The sequence below is a fragment of the Zingiber officinale genome, chromosome 1B, assembly GCF_018446385.1.
Source record: "Zingiber officinale cultivar Zhangliang chromosome 1B, Zo_v1.1, whole genome shotgun sequence".
NCBI lineage: Eukaryota > Viridiplantae > Streptophyta > Magnoliopsida > Zingiberales > Zingiberaceae > Zingiber > Zingiber officinale.
The window spans coordinates 55,724,811-55,743,201 of record NC_055986.1 but is presented as its reverse complement, the minus strand read 5'-3'; the positions used below and the strand labels follow the sequence as shown (position 1 = coordinate 55,743,201).

Genomic DNA, 18,391 nt, shown 5'->3' with positions numbered 1-18,391 from the left:
GTTCTAGGATGGAGGGAGTATTTATGATGTGAATTGATGTAAAATCTCAAGGATTTGCCAACTTCCTATTTCAATGATGTTGTTATGTTTTATACCTATTCAATCTTGTGTGCATTGTTGTGTTTGGATTTAATTACCATTCTTGATTGGATGTTTGTATATCTTGTGGATCTTGTAGAGGTATTCTCTAGATTGTATGACCGAGGGGTGTCGTGACAGGGCTACCCCATTAACGGACGTCTTGGGGATCATCTTGAAAGGTGAAGCAAGCATCTACAAAGAAGTGGGATAGATAGATGCATTGTTCCCTATATCTTGATGTGAATTAATTAGTGGTGTGTTTATATGTTGTATGACCGAGGGGCGTCGTGATAGGGCTTCTCCACTAACGGACTTCATAGGGATCATGACTATTTAATTGCTTAAGGTGTAGATATAAATCTCTTGTTGGTGTCTTCTGCAGGAGATAACCGGCAACTTCTTACAAATGCATAACAATTGAGGATAGGATTGGATGATCATATTACATTGATAATTATCACAAAGAAACCAAATCTTCTTAAACTTTCATCAAACCTAGTTTCTGCATTTACCTTTCTATTTCTATTTTTCTAGTTGTTTCTTAGTACGTATAAATTCCTTGTTGATTGTTTAGCTAATTCGTTTTGAGACATCTTTAGTAGTTATAATCAGTCCCTGTGGATTCGATATTCTTTTATTACTAACGACGAAACCGTGTACTTGTGGTTTGTAACAAGTTTTTGGCGTCGTTGCCGGAGACTACGCTTATAACATTAGATATTATCATTTGAGGTAGATAAAACTTTTCTTTTTCTTTTCTTCTCTTATAACTAACTTGTAATTCTGTTTTGTAATTTTACTTTGCATTTTTTTCTTCTTAATCTGTGATTCATATTTCTGCAATCTTGTTCTTGTATGTAAAGATCTAACTTTGTAGGTGATTTATTACCTTTTGATCCTGAAATTGATAGAACCTTTCATAAAAGGAAAACCTCATAAAGACATTTAGAAGAACAAGTGCATTCAAATATGGAAATCAAACCGCTTAAAGATTACGCAACACCTTATGTCAGAGGATTTCGTTATAACATCACAAGACCCTCTGTTAAAGCCAATAATTTTCAGATCAAGCCTGCGATAATCACAATGGTCCAACAGAATCAATTTGGAGGGGGACCACATGAAGATCCTAATCAACACTTAGTAGTTTTTTATGAAATCTGCGGAACAATGAAGATGAAAGGTGTTCCATTTGAAGCTGTGAGATTAGTATTTTTTGGGTTTTCTTTAAGAGACAGAGCTAAGCAATGGCTAAATACTTTACCAGCAAATAGCATTACCACTTGGGAACAATGTGAGCAACTGATGTGAATCCAAAGAGAAAGATATCTCAAGAACCCACAACAAATTGAAGAAGAAAGAAAGAAAGAACTAAATCAATAAGATTGATGAAAAGAAGCTCGACCCAATGCTTAGGAAAGCATGAACCTTGGTATAGAAGATGGTAGATGCCACAACCTTGAGATGGAGGTTGATAAGTCTTCGAACGCCACAAGGAAATGCCTTGATAAGTTCTAATTCAATGAAGAACCAACAAGTAAGTGCCTCACCGTGCTTTAAATTGAAAAATATGTCAAAGATACATTTGTGGTCGTCACTCCTTTATTTATAGCTATAAGGTGACCAAAAACCCCAAAAAGGCCAAAAGAAAGCCCATTTAGTAAAGGCCTATGTAGACTACTTAGCCATTTTAAGCTTATGGCTTTATTACAACCCAAATAAAAGTAGAAATTGAGTCTAAATTAAGCCTACATATCCCTACTACATAGACATGAGACTTAAGTGCTAATTAAGCTCATCTAAGGCATGAATTAGGTTGACTATGCCGAAAGACTTGCTCTTGGTCAAACCTTCTTCAATGGTAGCTTTGGCCTTCACATCTTCAATTAGTACGTTAAGTGCTTCCTTCATCTTTCTAGCCTTAGCCCTTATAATTGGGCCTCCATTGATGCATAATGGATCATCATTAACATCTAGAGTGGGTTGACCATGATCCATATCGTTAGCTTGTTACTCTCTTTCTTTGACTCCATCATTCCCCCTTTCCCCAAAAGGATTCGTCCTCGAATCTTGATCACTTACATCAAAGGGAGAAATATCAGAAACATTAAATGTAGCACTCACATTATACTTACCTGGTAAGTCAAGCTTGTATGCATTATCATTGATTCTAGCAATGACTTGAAATGGACCATCTCCTCATGGATGTAACTTAGTACGACGTTTAGTAGGGAATCTTTCCTTCCTCATATGAACCCAAACCCAATATCTTGGTTCAAAGATCACTTTCTTTCGTCCCCTATTGGCTTGCGTAGCATATTGTTCAGTTCTCTTTTCAATTTGCAATCGAACTTTTTCATGCAGTTGCCTCACAAACTTAGCTTTTCTGGTACCATCTAAACTGGCACGCTCAGAGGCAGGCAAAGGTGACAAATCTAAAGGAGTTAAAGGGTTGAACCCATATACCACTTCAAAAGGTGAAAAATTAGTAGTAGAATGCATAGATCTATTATAAGCAAATTCAGCATGTGGTAAACAATCTTCCCAACCTTTTAAATTCTTTTGAATGATAGCTCTCAATAAAGTAGATAAAGTTCAATTTACTACCTCAGTTTGTCCATTTGTTTGTGGATGGCAAGTTGTAGAAAACAAAAACTTTGTTCCCAATTTTCCCCATAGTGTCTTCCAAAAGTAGCTTAGGAACTTTACATAATAATCTGAAACTATGCTCCTTGGTACTCCATGCCAGACAATCTCCCTAAAAATAGATCTGTAATATGGTAAGCATCATTTATTTTCTTACAAGGAATAAAATGAGTCATTTTAGAAAATCTATCCACAACGACAAAAATGGAATCCATACCTCGTTTAGACCTTAGTAGTCCCACAACAAAGTCCATGGAAATATCAACCAAAGGTTCATTAGGAATTGGTAAAGGTGTATACAATCCATGAGGTAAAGATCTAGATTTTGCTTGCCTACATGTAATACACTTCTCACAAAACTTGTCTACGTCTCGTTTCATGTGTGGCCAAAAGAAATGCTCTACCAACACTACTAGAGTTTTTCTTGCTCCAAAATGTCTCATTAGTCCCCCACCATGAGATTCTTGGATTAATAATTCTCTTAATGAACAATTAGGGACACACAACCTATTCACTCTAAAAAGAAATCCCTCATGCCTATAAAACTTCCCAAATGCAGCATGTTCACAAACATCAAACATATTTCCAAAGTCAGGATCATTAGAATATAGATCTTTAATGTATTCAAATCCTAACAATTTAGTGTTCAAAGTAGAGATCAAGGTATACCTTCGAGACAAAGCATCTGCAACAATGTTTTCCATACCTTGTTTATATTTGATCACATAAGGGAATGATTCAATAAACTCCACCCATTTTGTATGACGTCTATTCAACTTACTTTGACTCTTCAAATGCTTCAACGATTCATGGTCTGTGTGAATGACAAACTCTTTGGGCCACAAGTAATGCTGCCAAGTCTCTAAAGTCCTCACTAATACATACATCTCCTTGTCATAAGTTGGATAGTTCAATGCTGCTCCGCTGAGTTTCTCACTAAAATAAGCAAGAGGTCGACCTTCTTGTATTAGCACAGCTCCAATACCTATTACTGATGCATCAAACTCAATTTCAAAATTTTAGCAAAGTTAGGTAATGCAAGTAATGGTGCAGAACTTAGCTTCTCCTTAAGTAAGTTGAAAGCTGAAACTTGTTCACTATCCCAATGAAATCCAACATTCTTTTTAACAACTTCAGTTAAGGGCACAGCTATAGAACTAAATTTTTTAACAAACCTCCTATAGAAACTTGCTAATCTGTGAAAGCTACGTACCTCAGTTATCATTTTTGGTGTTGACCACTCATGAATTGCCTTAACCTTTTCTTCATCAACTCTTATTCCCTTAGCACTAACAATAGAACCAAGAAACTGTATTTGACTACTGCAAAAAGAACATTTTTGAAGGTTAGCATACAATTTTTCATTTCGCAAAACAAGTAGAACTTTTTGTAAATGATCGACATGCTCATCTAAATTCTTACTATAAATCAAGATGTCATCAAAATATACTTCAACAAAGTTCCCAATATAAGCACGCAAAATATGGTTCATTAATCTCATGAAAGTACTAGGTGCATTAGTTAGCACAAATGGCATGACTAACCATTCGTACAAACCATACCTAGTCTTAAAAGCAGTTTTCCATTCATCTCCCTCACGCATGCGAATTTGATGATAGCCAGACTTCAAATCAATTTTAGAGAAAATGCAAGAACCATATAGTTTATCTAGCATATCATCTAATCTAGGAATAGAATTAATGACAAAACTTTATCATAATTTTGTTGATAGCCTTGCAATCAACGCACATTCTCCAAGTTTCATCCTTCTTAGGCACAAGCAAAACAGGAACTGAAAAAGGACTCAAACTTTCTCGGACATACCCTTTTCTCATCAACTCTTCAACTTACTTTTGAAGCTCCTTCATCTCCATAGGATTGCTCCTATAGGCTGGTCGATTAGGAATGACTGCTCTTGGGATGAAGCCAATTTGGTGCTCTATTCCCCTAAGTGGTGGCAATCCATCAGGAACTTCTTCAGGAAAGACATGATCAAATTCCTGCAAAAGATATTTAACAACACTAGCAAAGAAGGGTTAAGATTGTTAGTATTGAAATAATCCTCCTTGTACAAAAGTACAATCATCGGCTGTTGAGAATAAAAAGCTCTCTTAACCTCTCTTTCTTTTGCATAAAAGCTCCCTTTTTTACTCTCTTGCTCTATTTTTTTTGTTCCTTTTTTATTCTTTTTTTCACTACTCTCATCCTCACTTTTTCTTTTCTCACACTCCTTTTTTTTTCATTCTTTTTCTCTCACAATCTTTTCTTTTTTCACTCTCTTTTTTTATCCTCAATTGATCTTCATATACTTGCTTAGGAGTTAATGGTACAAGAGTTACAAGTTTACCATGCCTCTTAAAAGAATATTTATTTGTGAAGTCATCGTGCATGACCCTCCTATCAAATTGCCATGGTCTACCTAAAAGCAAATGACTTGCATGCATTGGTACTACATCACAAAGAACATCATCATGATACCTACCAATGGATAATGAAACCAACACTTGCTTAGTGACCTTAACTTCCCCGCAATCATTCAACCATTGTAGTTTATAAGGTCTAGGATGTTTAGTGGTAGGTAAGCATAATTTCTCAACCAAGATAGTACTAGCAACATTAGTGCAACTTCCTCCATCTATAATCATACTACATACCTTGTCTTTGATGTGGCAACGGGTATGAAATATGTTTTCTCATTGTTCTACATCTTCTTCCTTCACTTGCACATTTAGAGCACGCCTAGTGACAAGGGCTTCACCTTCGACGGGATACTCTTCTACATCACTTTCCATCAATGGTGGCATGGCATTATCATCTTCGAACTCACTCTCAGTTTCAATATCACCATTTTCTTTCAAAATCATAATTCTTTTGTTTGGACATTGTGAAGCAATATGTTCTCGTCCCAAACATTTAAAGCATTTAATATCTCTATTTCTTGAAGATTGGATAGGTTCTTTTGTTAGTTAGAGCCCTAGAGCCAATCATTTGATGATTGTATTATGGACTTATTGTATCATATTCTTATATAAATAAAGGAATTGGTTTTTTGGTTATTATACTTACTTGTATTGGTGCCAAATAATTAAATATAATAGCGTCCTTGAGTAAAGAGTTCTTACTAATATCAATCGGTTAGTTGAACCGATAGTGAGATGATATAGGGAAGACTACTCTTAATCATTTCTAGTCGAGTATTAACATTCAGGGACAATGTTAATGCAATAAGTCTAGCATGTAGGTCAACTCGATGACTTGATCTCACATGTCATGGATATAGAGATATCAAGTTGACACATGGGTATGCATTGGAGAATGTATACTGAATGAACCGCCATGAGAAAGTATCATGGATCGTTATATGAGTGCCATATACTTTCTCATGTGACTATTAGTATGACTACTATTCCTTAGACCTGAAGTCACCATGGTTCCCTATATAAGGAGTTATGTACTTTGGTTTCGTCAAACGTCACCCGTAACTGGGTGGACTATAAATGCGCTTACTGGGTATGTAACGAATTATGCAGAGGGATGTGAGTGATGTAGATGGGATCTATCCCTCCTATATGACGGGAGAGACATCGATATTCTTGATAGAGTGAGACCACGAAGTGCATGGCCATGCCCAAATGAGTCAATATGAGATATTGAGCTCATTTGATTTAGTGAGTCTACTTGGAGTTCAAGATTTAGATTGGTCAGAGGATGACATGGTCTATGCCTCACATTGATTAATCTAGATGTCTAGGATAGAAGGACACTTGTCATATATTGTGAGGAGTCACAATTAGTAGTCACAAGGTGATGTTGGATCTCAACATTCTTGTAACTTGGGTAGTAATGATGTGTTGCTAGATACCGCTCATTACTTATGCTTCTAAATGGGTTTAGGCGCATTGCCAACATTACAAGAACCTATAGGGTCACACACAAAGGACAAGTAGATGGAGATTAGGTTCATATGATGAACCAAGAGGATTAGATTCATTTGATGAATCAAATTGGATTAAGAGTAATCCTAATTGGGCTAATTGAGTTGGACTCAAGTTGATTCATGTGTTCAATGAGTCTAATTTAGATTATGACTCATTGAATCAATTTAATTAAATGAATTAGATTCATTATATTAAATTGGCTTGAATTAAATGGTTGGATTAGATCAACCATGAGTGAGAGATTAAGTCAAGTTTGACTTGACTTGATAGGAAGAGGAAGAGTCTAGTTTGACTTGACTATTTGCCACCTCACTTGTGAGTTGGCATTAAGTGGCCAATGATGATGTGACACATCATCATGTTTAGCACATGTGTGTGCCACCTCATGGAGGTTACAAATCTCTTTAATGGCCACATTAAATGAGAATGGGGGTTACACTTCCCATTGTGGCCGGCCACTTTTCATAGTGAATGAGATTGATTTTTTTATTCAAGTGAATTCAACTCATCTTCTTCCTTGCTCCAATTCTTCTCTCCCTCTCCTCTCCATTGTCGAGACCTTCTTGAAGTGCTAGCACACTCTAAGGTTCTCCCTCCATCGATTTGTTCATGTGGATACTTCTAGAGGGTTGTCTACTTTGACAATCTTGAGATCCAGCACCTTGGACGAGCGAGATTTGCGAAAGGCATGCATCAAGGGTAAAACTCATACTCTAATGAAGACCTAGAGTTTGTAAACTTGTACTCGTAATGTTTTTGAAATTTTATTCATCGCACGGATCCGGTGGCGGGGGTTTTTGCGGCCCGAAGAACCCAACAGTGGTATCAGAGCCACGTGCGAATACTTGCACGAGTTTAGTTTGTATTTTTATGAAAAATATAGATTCTGTAGCATTCTGTAATTTTAAGTATTTTATGGTTTTTATGGGTAATTTTCTCGTAGAAGCGAAGCACAAGTGTTTCGACACTTGTAGACTTCGACTACCGAGAAGATTTTTCCGAAATGACAAGGTTTCGCCCCAAAACTTTTTGGGACAGTGGGCTAAGGCACTGTAGGATTGCTAAGGAACCCTTGTGATGGTTAGATCGCGGGTAGGGGAGCTGCCCCTGGCCTTGCAAGGGGATTCGTTCCGCGATTGCGCCCGAAAACCGCTAAACGGGACCGCCGAAAAATTTTACTCGTAAAAATTATAAAAATTAGTATTAAAATTATAGAAAATTATGGAAATTACATAATTTAGAATTATGTATAATTTGTGATAGTCATGGCCTAAAAAGACCCAATCTGATTAGATTTGTGTTGTAATTCATATTACGGCCTGCGCGCCGTCATTTGTGTTGTGTGTGCTGTATATTTGATACGCGACCTGCGCGTTGTGCCTTTCTCCATTTATTCTTGTTGTAAATTAATTTAGACTCGAATGTAATTCGAGTTTAAAAATTATAATGTACAAAATTGGAGCCGTGGAAGGTCCACTCGAGACGGAGTTACGAGGAGGGCGCGAGCAACACAAGGTGGTCAAAGGGAGGAGCTTGAGAAGCTGTTGACCCTAGGTTGACCATCCGATCTTCTCATTGGCTTGAGAAGATCGTAGTAGGGCCATGACTAATCACAAATTAATTTAATTAATTGCTTGTGTGTATGTGATGCATGATTAGTAATTAATTAGTGCCTAACGATTAGATTAGATCTAAATCGTGTACAAGATGCACCCTCTCGATTAGATTATATCTCAATCACATCAACTCTAATGCCTACCGTGCCGTGATACCTATCACTACCTCGATCACATGTGTTGTTGAATCTGCCAAAGTAGAGCAACACATATTATCTTGGTAGGGTACGGAGGGACAATCTTGGTCCCGCTTATCAACGCATGGGCGAGTACAAACTCAATTAGATTGAGTATTCCTAGTTAACTCGGTTGGATCGAGTACAACTATAGGCATTCTTCCAATGGTTGGAAAGATAGGACATAAATCACATTTATATTAATTCTTGGGCGTATTAGCCAAAGCTAACTCAAGTTTTAATATAACTACGGATAATGATTCTATAAACAAGAGTTGCATAGAGATGTAATTGGTAAATCGTTACCTACCGATCATACTAAGTCTTGGGCGATTTAGCCAAAGCTAACTCAAGGCGTAGTATGATGTGGATCTTGTCCCACATGAATTATAGAATTCAGTGGGAGCATCATTTAGTTAAAGGCCTAATTAAATGATTTAAAAGAATAAGATATTTATTTTCTGCATTTTTCTGTTGTAGATAACCATGACGTCGAATACAAACTCTTTCTCCCTGCGTTCTGTCCTTCAGAAGGACAAGCTCAACGGAGCAAATTTCCTGGACTGGTATAGGAACCTGAGAATAGTTCTCACCCAAGAACGTAAACTGTACGTTCTGGAGCAGCCCATTCCGGAGGCTCCTCCTGCCACTGCCACGCGAGCTGACCGAGATGCTTACAAGAAGCATTAAGATGACACATTAGATGTGTCCTGTCTTATGCTCACGATCATGAACTCTGAGCTTCAGAAGCAACACGAGTTAATGGGCGCTTATGATATGGTTGAACATCTTCGTCAACTATATCAAGGACAAGCAGGGCACTTGAAGAGGAATTGCATAGGATACCTGGAAGATCTTAAGAAGAAGAGAAATAAGATTTCTACTTCAGGTATAAATGTTATAGAAGTCAACCTCTCTATTTCTTCATTGTGGGTATTAGATACCGGATGTGCTTCTCACATTTGTACTAATGTACAGGCGCTGAGAAATAGCAGGGCATTGGCAAAAGGCGAGGTGGACCTACGCGTAGGCAATGGAGCACGGGTTACTGCTGTTGCTGTAGGGACTTAATTTCTATCTCTGCCCTCTGGGCTTGTTTTAGAGTTGGATGATTGTTGTTATATGTCTGCTTTAACTAAGAACATAATTTCAGTTTCTTGTTTGGACAAGAAAGGTTTGTCTTTTAAAATTAAGGACAAATGTTGTTCTGTTTATTTAAAAGATATGTTCTATTGTAGTGCACCTCTGATGAATGAACTCTACATTATAGACCTTGAAAGCCCTATCTATAACATAAATACCAAGAGGTTCAAGTCAAATGACTTGAATGAAACCTATCTCTGGCACTGTCGCTTAGGTCATATAAATGACAAGCGCTTATCCCAGCTCCATAAGGATGGTTTGCTGGACTCATTTGATTTTGAATCTTATGAGACAAGCGAGTCATGCCTACTAGGCAAGATGACCAAGACTCCCTTTAGTGGGCATAGCGAAAGAGCGACTGATTTGTTAGGACTTATACATAGTGATATATGTGGCCCTTTCAATGTCGCCGCTAGAGGCGGTTATAGGTACTTCATCACATTTACTGATGACTTCAGTAGATATGGTTATGTGTACTTGATGATACATAAGTCTGAATCCTTTGAAAAGTTCAAAAAATTCAAGAATGAAGTACAGAACCAGCTTGGCAAGAGTATTAAGATACTTCGATCAGATCGAGGTGGTGAATACCTTAGCCATAAGTTTCGTGACTATCTAGCAGAGTGTGGGATTCTATCCCAACTCACTCCTCCTGGAACACCACAGTGGAATGGTGTATCCGAAAGGAGGAATCGTACCCTATTAGATATGGTACGATCTATGATGAGTTACACAGATCTTCCGACATTCCTTTGGGGCTATGCTCTAGATACGACAGCTTTTATACTCAACCGAGTTCCATCCAAGACCGTGATAAAGACACCATATAGGATATGGACTGGGAGAGATGCTCAGGTGTCTTTCATGAGGATTTGGGGTTGTGAGGCTTACGTTCGACGTCAAGTCTCAGACAAATTAGGACCAAAATCCGACAAGTGCTACTTTATTGGATATCCCAAGGAACTAAGGGATATTACTTCTACATTCCCAGTCAGCACAAGGTAGTTGTGGCAAAGACTGGGGTCTTTCTAGAAAGGGACTTTGTTTCTAGAAAGACTAGTGGGAGTACGTTCGATCTTGAAGAAGTTCAAGATACGAACCATAGCACTAAAGCCTCGATGGAAGTTGAACTGGAACCACAAAGTGTTGTGGATGATGTTGATCCACAAGGAGTTGAGGAACAACAACCAGTTCAAGTAGACATACCTCTTCACAGGTCTGATAGGGTACGTCGTCAGCCTGAGAGATACTCATTTCTCTTGTCTGACCATGATGACATTGTGCTCATAGAGGATGAGCCTACCACCTATCAGGAAACTGTGATGAGACCAGATTCCGAGAAATGGCTAGAGGCCATGAGATCCGAAATGGAATCCATGTACACCAACCAAGTATGGACTTTGGTTGATCCACCTGAAGGGGTAAAACCCATAGAGTGTAAGTGGGTCTTTAAGAGAAAGACTGACATGGATGGACTTATCTATAAGGGTCGCTTGGTAGCTAAAGGTTTCAAGCAGATTCATGGTATTGACTATGATGAAACCTTTTCTCCAGTAGCGATGTTAAAGTCCATTCGGATCATGCTTGCTATTGCAGCATACCATGACTATGAGATATGACAGATTGATGTCAAAACCACGTTTCTGAATGGAAACCTGCTCGAGGATGTGTACATGACACAACCTGAGGGTTTTGTAGATCCACAACATACTAGCAGAGTATGCAAGCTGCATAGGTCCATTTATAGACTAAAGTAAGCTTCTCGGAGTTGGAATCTTCGATTCGATGATGCAATCAAACAGTTTGGTTTCATCAAGAATGAAGATGAACCTTGTGTCTACAAGAAGGTTGTAGGGGATATAGTTGTCTTCCTCATATTGTATGTGGATGGCATACTACTCATTGGGAAGGACATCCCTTTGCTTCAGTCTGTCAAGACTTGGCTAGGGAGTTGCTTCTCAATGAAGGACTTAGGTGAAGCATCTCGCATTTTAGGCATACAGATCTATAGAGATAGATCTAAGAGGTTGCTTGGCTTAAGTCAGAGTACATAAATTGACAAGGTACTCCTACGGTTTGCCATGCAGAACTCCAAGAAGGGATTTCTGCCGATGTCACATGGCGTGAGTCTTTCGAAGACTCAGGGCCCCTCTTCTAGAGAGGAGAGAGACCGCATGGATCAGATCCCTTATGCCTCAGCCATAGGATCTATCATGTACGCCATGCTATGTACTCGCCCTGATGTCTCATATGCTTTGAGCATGACGAGTAGATACCAGTCAGATCCAGGTGAAAGTCACTGGATAGCGGTCAAGAATATTCTTAAGTACTTAAGAAGTACTAAAGAATATTTCTTGATATATGGAGGCAATGATGAGCTAGCTGTAAAGGGATACAGTGATGCCAGCTTCCAAACCGACCAGGATGATTATCGATCGCATTCAGGGTTCATGTTTTGCATAAATGGTGGTGTTGTGAGCTGGAAGAGTTCGAAGCAGGACACAGTAGCTGATTCTACGACAGAGGCCGAGTACATTGCTGCATTAGAGGCAGCAAAGGAGGCAGTTTGGATCCGCAAGTTCATCACTGAACTTGGGGTGGTTCCTAGTATCGCTGACCCTATTGAGCTCTATTGTGACAACAATGGAACTATAGCACAGGCTAAGGAACCTCGCCCACACCAGCGGACCAAACACATACTACGGCGCTTCCATCTCATTCGAGAGATTATCGAGAGAGGAGATGTGAAGATTTGCAGAGTACCTACAAAGGCTAACATCGCAGATCCCTTGACCAAGGCTTTGGCACAGAGGAAGCATGATGGTCACACTAGGTCATTGGGGCTTAGAGCCTACACTGATTGGCACTAGTGCTAGTGGGAGATTTTTTGTTAGAGCCCTTGAGCCAATCATTTGATGATTGTATTATAGACTTGTTGTATCATATTCTTATATAAATAAAGGCATTGGTTTTTTTTGGTTATTATACTTACTTGTATTGGTGCCAAATAAACTAAGTATAATAGCGTCCTTGAGTAGAGAGTTCTTACCTATATCAATCGGTTAGTTGAACCGATAGTGAGATGATATAGGGAACACTACTAATAATCATTCTTAGTCGAGTATTAACATTCAGGGACAATGTTAATACAATAAGACTAGCATGTAGGTCAACTCGATGACTTGATCTCACAAGTCATGGATATAGAGATATCAAGTTGACACATGGGTATGCATTGGAGAATGTATACTGAATGACCCGCCATGAGAAAGTATCATGGATCGTTATATGAGTGTCATATACTTTCTCATGTGACTATTAGCATGACTAATAGTCCTTAGACCTGAAGTCACCATGGTTCCCTACATAAGGAGTTATGTACTTTGGTTTCGTCAAACGTCACCTGTAATTGGGTGGACTATAAAGGCGATTACTGGGTATGTAATGAATTATGCAGAGGGATGTGAGTGATGTAGATGGGATCTACCCCTCCTATATGATGGGAGAGACATCGATATTCTTGATAGAGTGAGACCACGAAGTGCATGGCCATGTCCAAATGAGTCAATATGAGATATTGAGCTCATTTGATTTAGTGAGTCTACTTGGAGTTCAAGATTTACATTGGTCAGAGGATGACACGGTCTATGCCTCACATTGATCAATCTAGATGTCTAGGATAGAAGGACACTTATCATATATTGTGAGGAGTCACAATTAGTAGTCACAAGGTGATGTTGGATCTCAACATTCTTGTAACTTGGGTAGTAATGATGTGTTGCTCGATACCGCTCATTACTTATGCTCCTAAATGGGTTTAGGCGCATTGCCAACATTACAAGAACCTAAAGGGTCACACACAAAGGACAATTAGATGGAGATTAGGTTCATATGATGAACCAAGAGGATTAGATTCATTTGATGAATCAAATTGGATTAAGAGTAATCCAAATTGGGCTAATTGAGTTGGACTCAAGTTGATTCATGTGTTCAATGAGTCGAATTTAGATTATGACTCATTGAATCAATTTAATTAAATGAATTAGATTCATTATATTAAATTGGCTTGAATTAAATGGTTGGATTAGATCAACCATGAGAGAGAGATTAAGTCAAGTTTGACTTGACTTGATAGGAAGAGGAAGAGTCAAGTTTGACTTGACTATTTGCCACCTCACTTGTGAGTTGGCATTAAGTGGTCAATGATGATGTGCCACATCATCATGTTTAGCACATGTGTGTGCCACCTCATGGAGGTTACAAATCTCTTTAATGGCCACATTAAATGAGAATGGGGGTTACACTTCCCATTATGGCCGGCCACTTTTCAAAGTGAATGAGATTGATTTTTTTATTCAAGTGAATTCAACTCATCTTCTTCCTTGCTCCAATTCTTCTCTCCCTCTCCTCTCCATTGCCGAGACATTCTTGGAGTGCTAGCACACTCTAAGGTTCTCCCTCCATCGATTTGTTCGTGTGGATACTTCTAGAGGGTTGTCTACTTTGACAATCTTGAGATCCGGCACCTTGGACGAGCGGGATTTGTGAAAGGCACGCATCAAGGGTAAAACTCGTACTCTAATGTAGATCTAGAGTTTGTAAACTCGTACTCGTAATGTTTTCAAAATTTTATTCTTCGCACGGATCCGGTGGCGGGGGTTTTGGGGTTTTCGTGACACGAAAAAGCGGTTTTCACTGCCCGAAGAACCCAACATCTTTACCTTTGACCAATAGAGAACCAGCATCTTTATTCTTCAAAAACTCGGTCTTACTCTTTGATGCTAATTTATCTTCTCTTTTGTTCCAACTAGATTTCCAAGTGGATGAATTTTGACCATGCTTGATTGAACCCTTCCTTTTGAGTTGCCTTTCAACTTTCATGGGCATATGCACCATATCTTCCAACTTCACATAATGTTACAAATCCACTACATTTGCAATTTCTGAATTCAAACCTTGTAAAAATCTTGCCATGGTTGCTTCTCGGTCCTCCTCCACATTGGCCCGAATCATGGCAATCTCCATCTCTTTGTGATATTCCTCCATAGTTTTGGATCTTTGGGTTAGACTTTGTAGTCGTTGGTACAAATCTCGATAGTAATGTGATGGCACGAACCTCCTTCTCATAATAGATTTCATCTCTTCCCAAGTGCCAACGGGTCTCTCGTTGTTTCTTCTCCTGCTTAGAATAATTTGATCCCACCAAATAATAGCATAATCAATAAATTCAACAACATCTAGTTTTACCTTCTTCTCTTCAGAGTAGTTTTGATAATCAAACACTAATTCAACTTTCTTTTCCCACTTCAAATATATATCTGGATCGCTTTTGCCTTGAAATGAAGGAATCTTCATCTTGATATTTCCCAAGTTTCTATCAACATAATCATTCATTCTTTCTCTTCTCCCACCAATTCTAGCATGACTAGATCTACCACTAGAAACTCTATCATCAATGTCCTCAGATACACTATCATCATCATCATCATCATTGTTGTCATCATGGTTATATTACCTTGAATTTCGTGTAGGAACTCTACCCACTTGGCTATTTTGCAATCCTGAAATTACAGCATCTTGTCTCTCTAATCTATTGATGATTTGATTAAATTTGATTTCCATGCGTTCCAAGTGTTGTCTCAAGGCTCATTGTTCAAGTGTTTCTCTTGGTCTTGCTTCCTCTCCACTTATCGCCATTAATGCAATCTGTTGATACTCAATCACTCAACTCACTAATGTTATCTCTTTAAAGAACTTAGAATGGTGGCAATTTCCTTATAAGCATTCATTGACTAATTTAAACTTCCAAGGGTATTATTATAAAAGATAGGAATTGATATAAAAATACAAGTTGCAGAATTGAAAATTGATATTAATGACTGAAAGGAAATTTGCCATAATTAAATCTAGGCAAGACTTTAAAGAAAGATACGGAATTGAAAAATGCAAGTATACTAGGCAAGACTTTAAAAGAGATGCAGAGTATACTAGGCAAGACTTTAAAGAAAGATACGGAATTGGAAAACGCAAGTATACTAGGCAAGACTTTAAAGGAGATGCAGAGTATATTAGGCAAGACTTTAAAGAAAGATACGGAATTGGAAAATGCGAGTATACTAGGCAAGACTTTAAAAGAGATGCGGAATATACTAGGCAAGACTTTAAAGAAAATACGGAATTGGAAAACGCAAGTATACTAGGCAAGACATTAAAGGAGATGCGGTGTATACTAGGCAAGACTTTAAAGAAAGATACGGAATTGGAAAACGCAAGTATACTAGGCAAGACTTTAAAAAGAAATGCAGAATTGGAAAATGCAAGTATAGAAATAACAATTCTCTATACCCACCTTTTTTTCCTTTTTTTAAAAAAAATTCAAGCTTTTTTTTTGCTGAAAATATTTTTTTCCCTTTTTTTTGAATTTCAGCCTTTTTTTTTGTTGAATTTTTGTTTTTTTTTTTGAATTTTGCCTCTTTGTTTTTTATAGCAACAAGATAACTAAAAACTCACTAAGATTGAGATGATAACGATAAGTAGATAATGTTAAACAAAATAAACAAAGATTCAAGCACAAAAAAAAAAGGATAATGAAATTGATTTAGAAAAACCAAAGCTCTGATACCAAATGATGTGAATCCAAAGAAAAAGATATTTCAAGAACCCACAATGAATGAAAGAAGAAAGAAAGAAACAACTAAATCGATAAGATTGATGAAAAGAATCTCGACCCAATGTTAGGAAAGCATGAACCTTGGTATAGAAGATGGTAGACACCACAGTCTTGAAATAGAGGTTGATAAGTCTTCGAACGCCACAAGGAAATGCCTTGATAAGTTCTAATTCAATGAAGAACCAACAAGTGAGTGCCTCACTATGCTTTAGATTGAAAAATATGTCAAAGATACATGTGTGGTCATCACCTCCTTTATTTATAGCTATAAGGTGACCAAAAAATCCTAAAAGGCCAAAAGAAAGCCCATTTAGTAAAGGCCTATGTAGACTACTTAGCCATTTTAAGCTTATGACTTTATTACAACCCAAATAAAAGTAGAAATTGAGTCTAAATTAAGCCTGCATATCCCTACTACATAGACATGAGACTTAAGTGCTAATTAAGCTCATCTAAGGCTTGAATTAAGCTATTATGCCGAATGACTTACTCTTGGTCAAACCTTCTTCAATGGTAGCTTTGGCCTTCACATCTTCAATTAGTACATTAAGTGCTTCCTTCATCTTTCTAGCCTTAGCCCTTGTAATTGGACCTCCATTGATGCATAATGGATCATCATTAACATCTAGAGTGGGTTGACAATGATCCATATCGTTAGCTTGTTGCTCTCTTTCTTTGACTCCATCAGCAACAATTCCTTGATAAATTCTATTATCCAAGCAAGACTACTCATATGAGAAATCTTATTGCAAGCTTCAGACAGTCAGACTCAGAATCTTTATTTGAAGCATAGGATAGATACAATAATATGCTCAGACAATGCCCACATCATAGATTAGAGAAGTGGCTAGTCTTGCGTACATTTTATAATGACATCAACTATCATACTAAGGTGTTCTTAGATTCTGCTACTGGAGGGGCACTTATGAATAAAAGTTTGGACGAAGCCGGAGATATTATTGAAAGTGTAGCGCAAAATCATCATTAGTGGGCAACAGAAAGAAGTGGAAGCTATTCCTTTTCAAATCCAACTAAAGCCTCAGGAAAATTTGATGTAGATGCAATTACTATGATGTCTGCAAAACTAATGCTCTTACAAAGAAGCTGAAAAATATGGGAACAAATACTAGCACGGTCAATGCTATTGTATGTTGTTCTGAAACATGTGGAAGTTCTGATCATGCTCAAGACTCATGTCCTTTAGGAGCTATTTCTACACAATTTAATCACCTTGAGCAGTGTGATGCCATTATGAGTTACAATCAGAGATAGAACTATCCATATTCAAACACATACAACCCCGGGTAGAAGAATCATCCAAGTTTCTCTTATAGAAATAATCAAGAACAAGGACAATCTATGAGGGCTAGACCAAGTTTCCAGCCTGGGCAACAAAATTTTCAACAATAATCTTCTCAGAACAATCAAATTTCTAGATTGGAGAAAATGATTGAAGAGCTCATTTTAAGTCAAAATGAAATGAAGCAAGAATTAAAGGTTTTAACTCAAAGAATAAATAATTCAGAAAAGCACAAGAAAATTCAAGAAAGCCAAATTTCCCAGGTAGCTTAATCATCTTCAAGAGCGCTAGGACAATTTCTAAGGAAGCCTGATGTTAACCCCATGGAACACTGTAACAGAATAGAACTTGAGTGACTTCTCCAAAAGGGATGAAAATTAAAGAAAAGCTCTCTCCTCCAACACTTGAACCAATTCAGATTCAAGATGAAGAGGAGAGTACCAATAAGGTTGAAGAGACTCTTCCACTTAACCTTCAAAGTCAAGTAGTCCTTTTTCCTCAAAGAATAGTTATGTTGAAAAAAGATGAAGAATTTGGTAGATTTCTAGACAAAGTTAAAGATATTTATGTGGAGGTTCCTCTAATTGATCTCATTCAATAAATGCCAAAGTTTGCCAAATTCCTGAAGGACATCATGTCAAACAAGAGGAGGAAGGGAGATATCAAGACCATAACACTTACCGAGGAATGTAGTGCTTTATTTAAGAAGAACATTTCCCCGAAGCTTAAAGATCCAGGAAGCTTTTATATTTCTTACACTATAGGAACTGAATTTATAGAGAAAACTTTTTGTGATTTGGGGGCAAGTGTTAGCCCCATTC

At 37.8% G+C, this 18,391-nt stretch overlaps 1 non-coding gene across 1 annotated transcript; it reads right to left on the bottom strand.

Annotated features, from left to right (window-relative positions):
- Positions 1–16,997: 16,997 nt before the first annotated feature.
- Positions 16,998–17,107, bottom strand: LOC121994073. Its single transcript, XR_006115575.1, has one exon. It is a non-coding gene; the product is annotated as a small nucleolar RNA R71 (small nucleolar RNA).
- Positions 17,108–18,391: the final 1,284 nt, after the last annotated feature.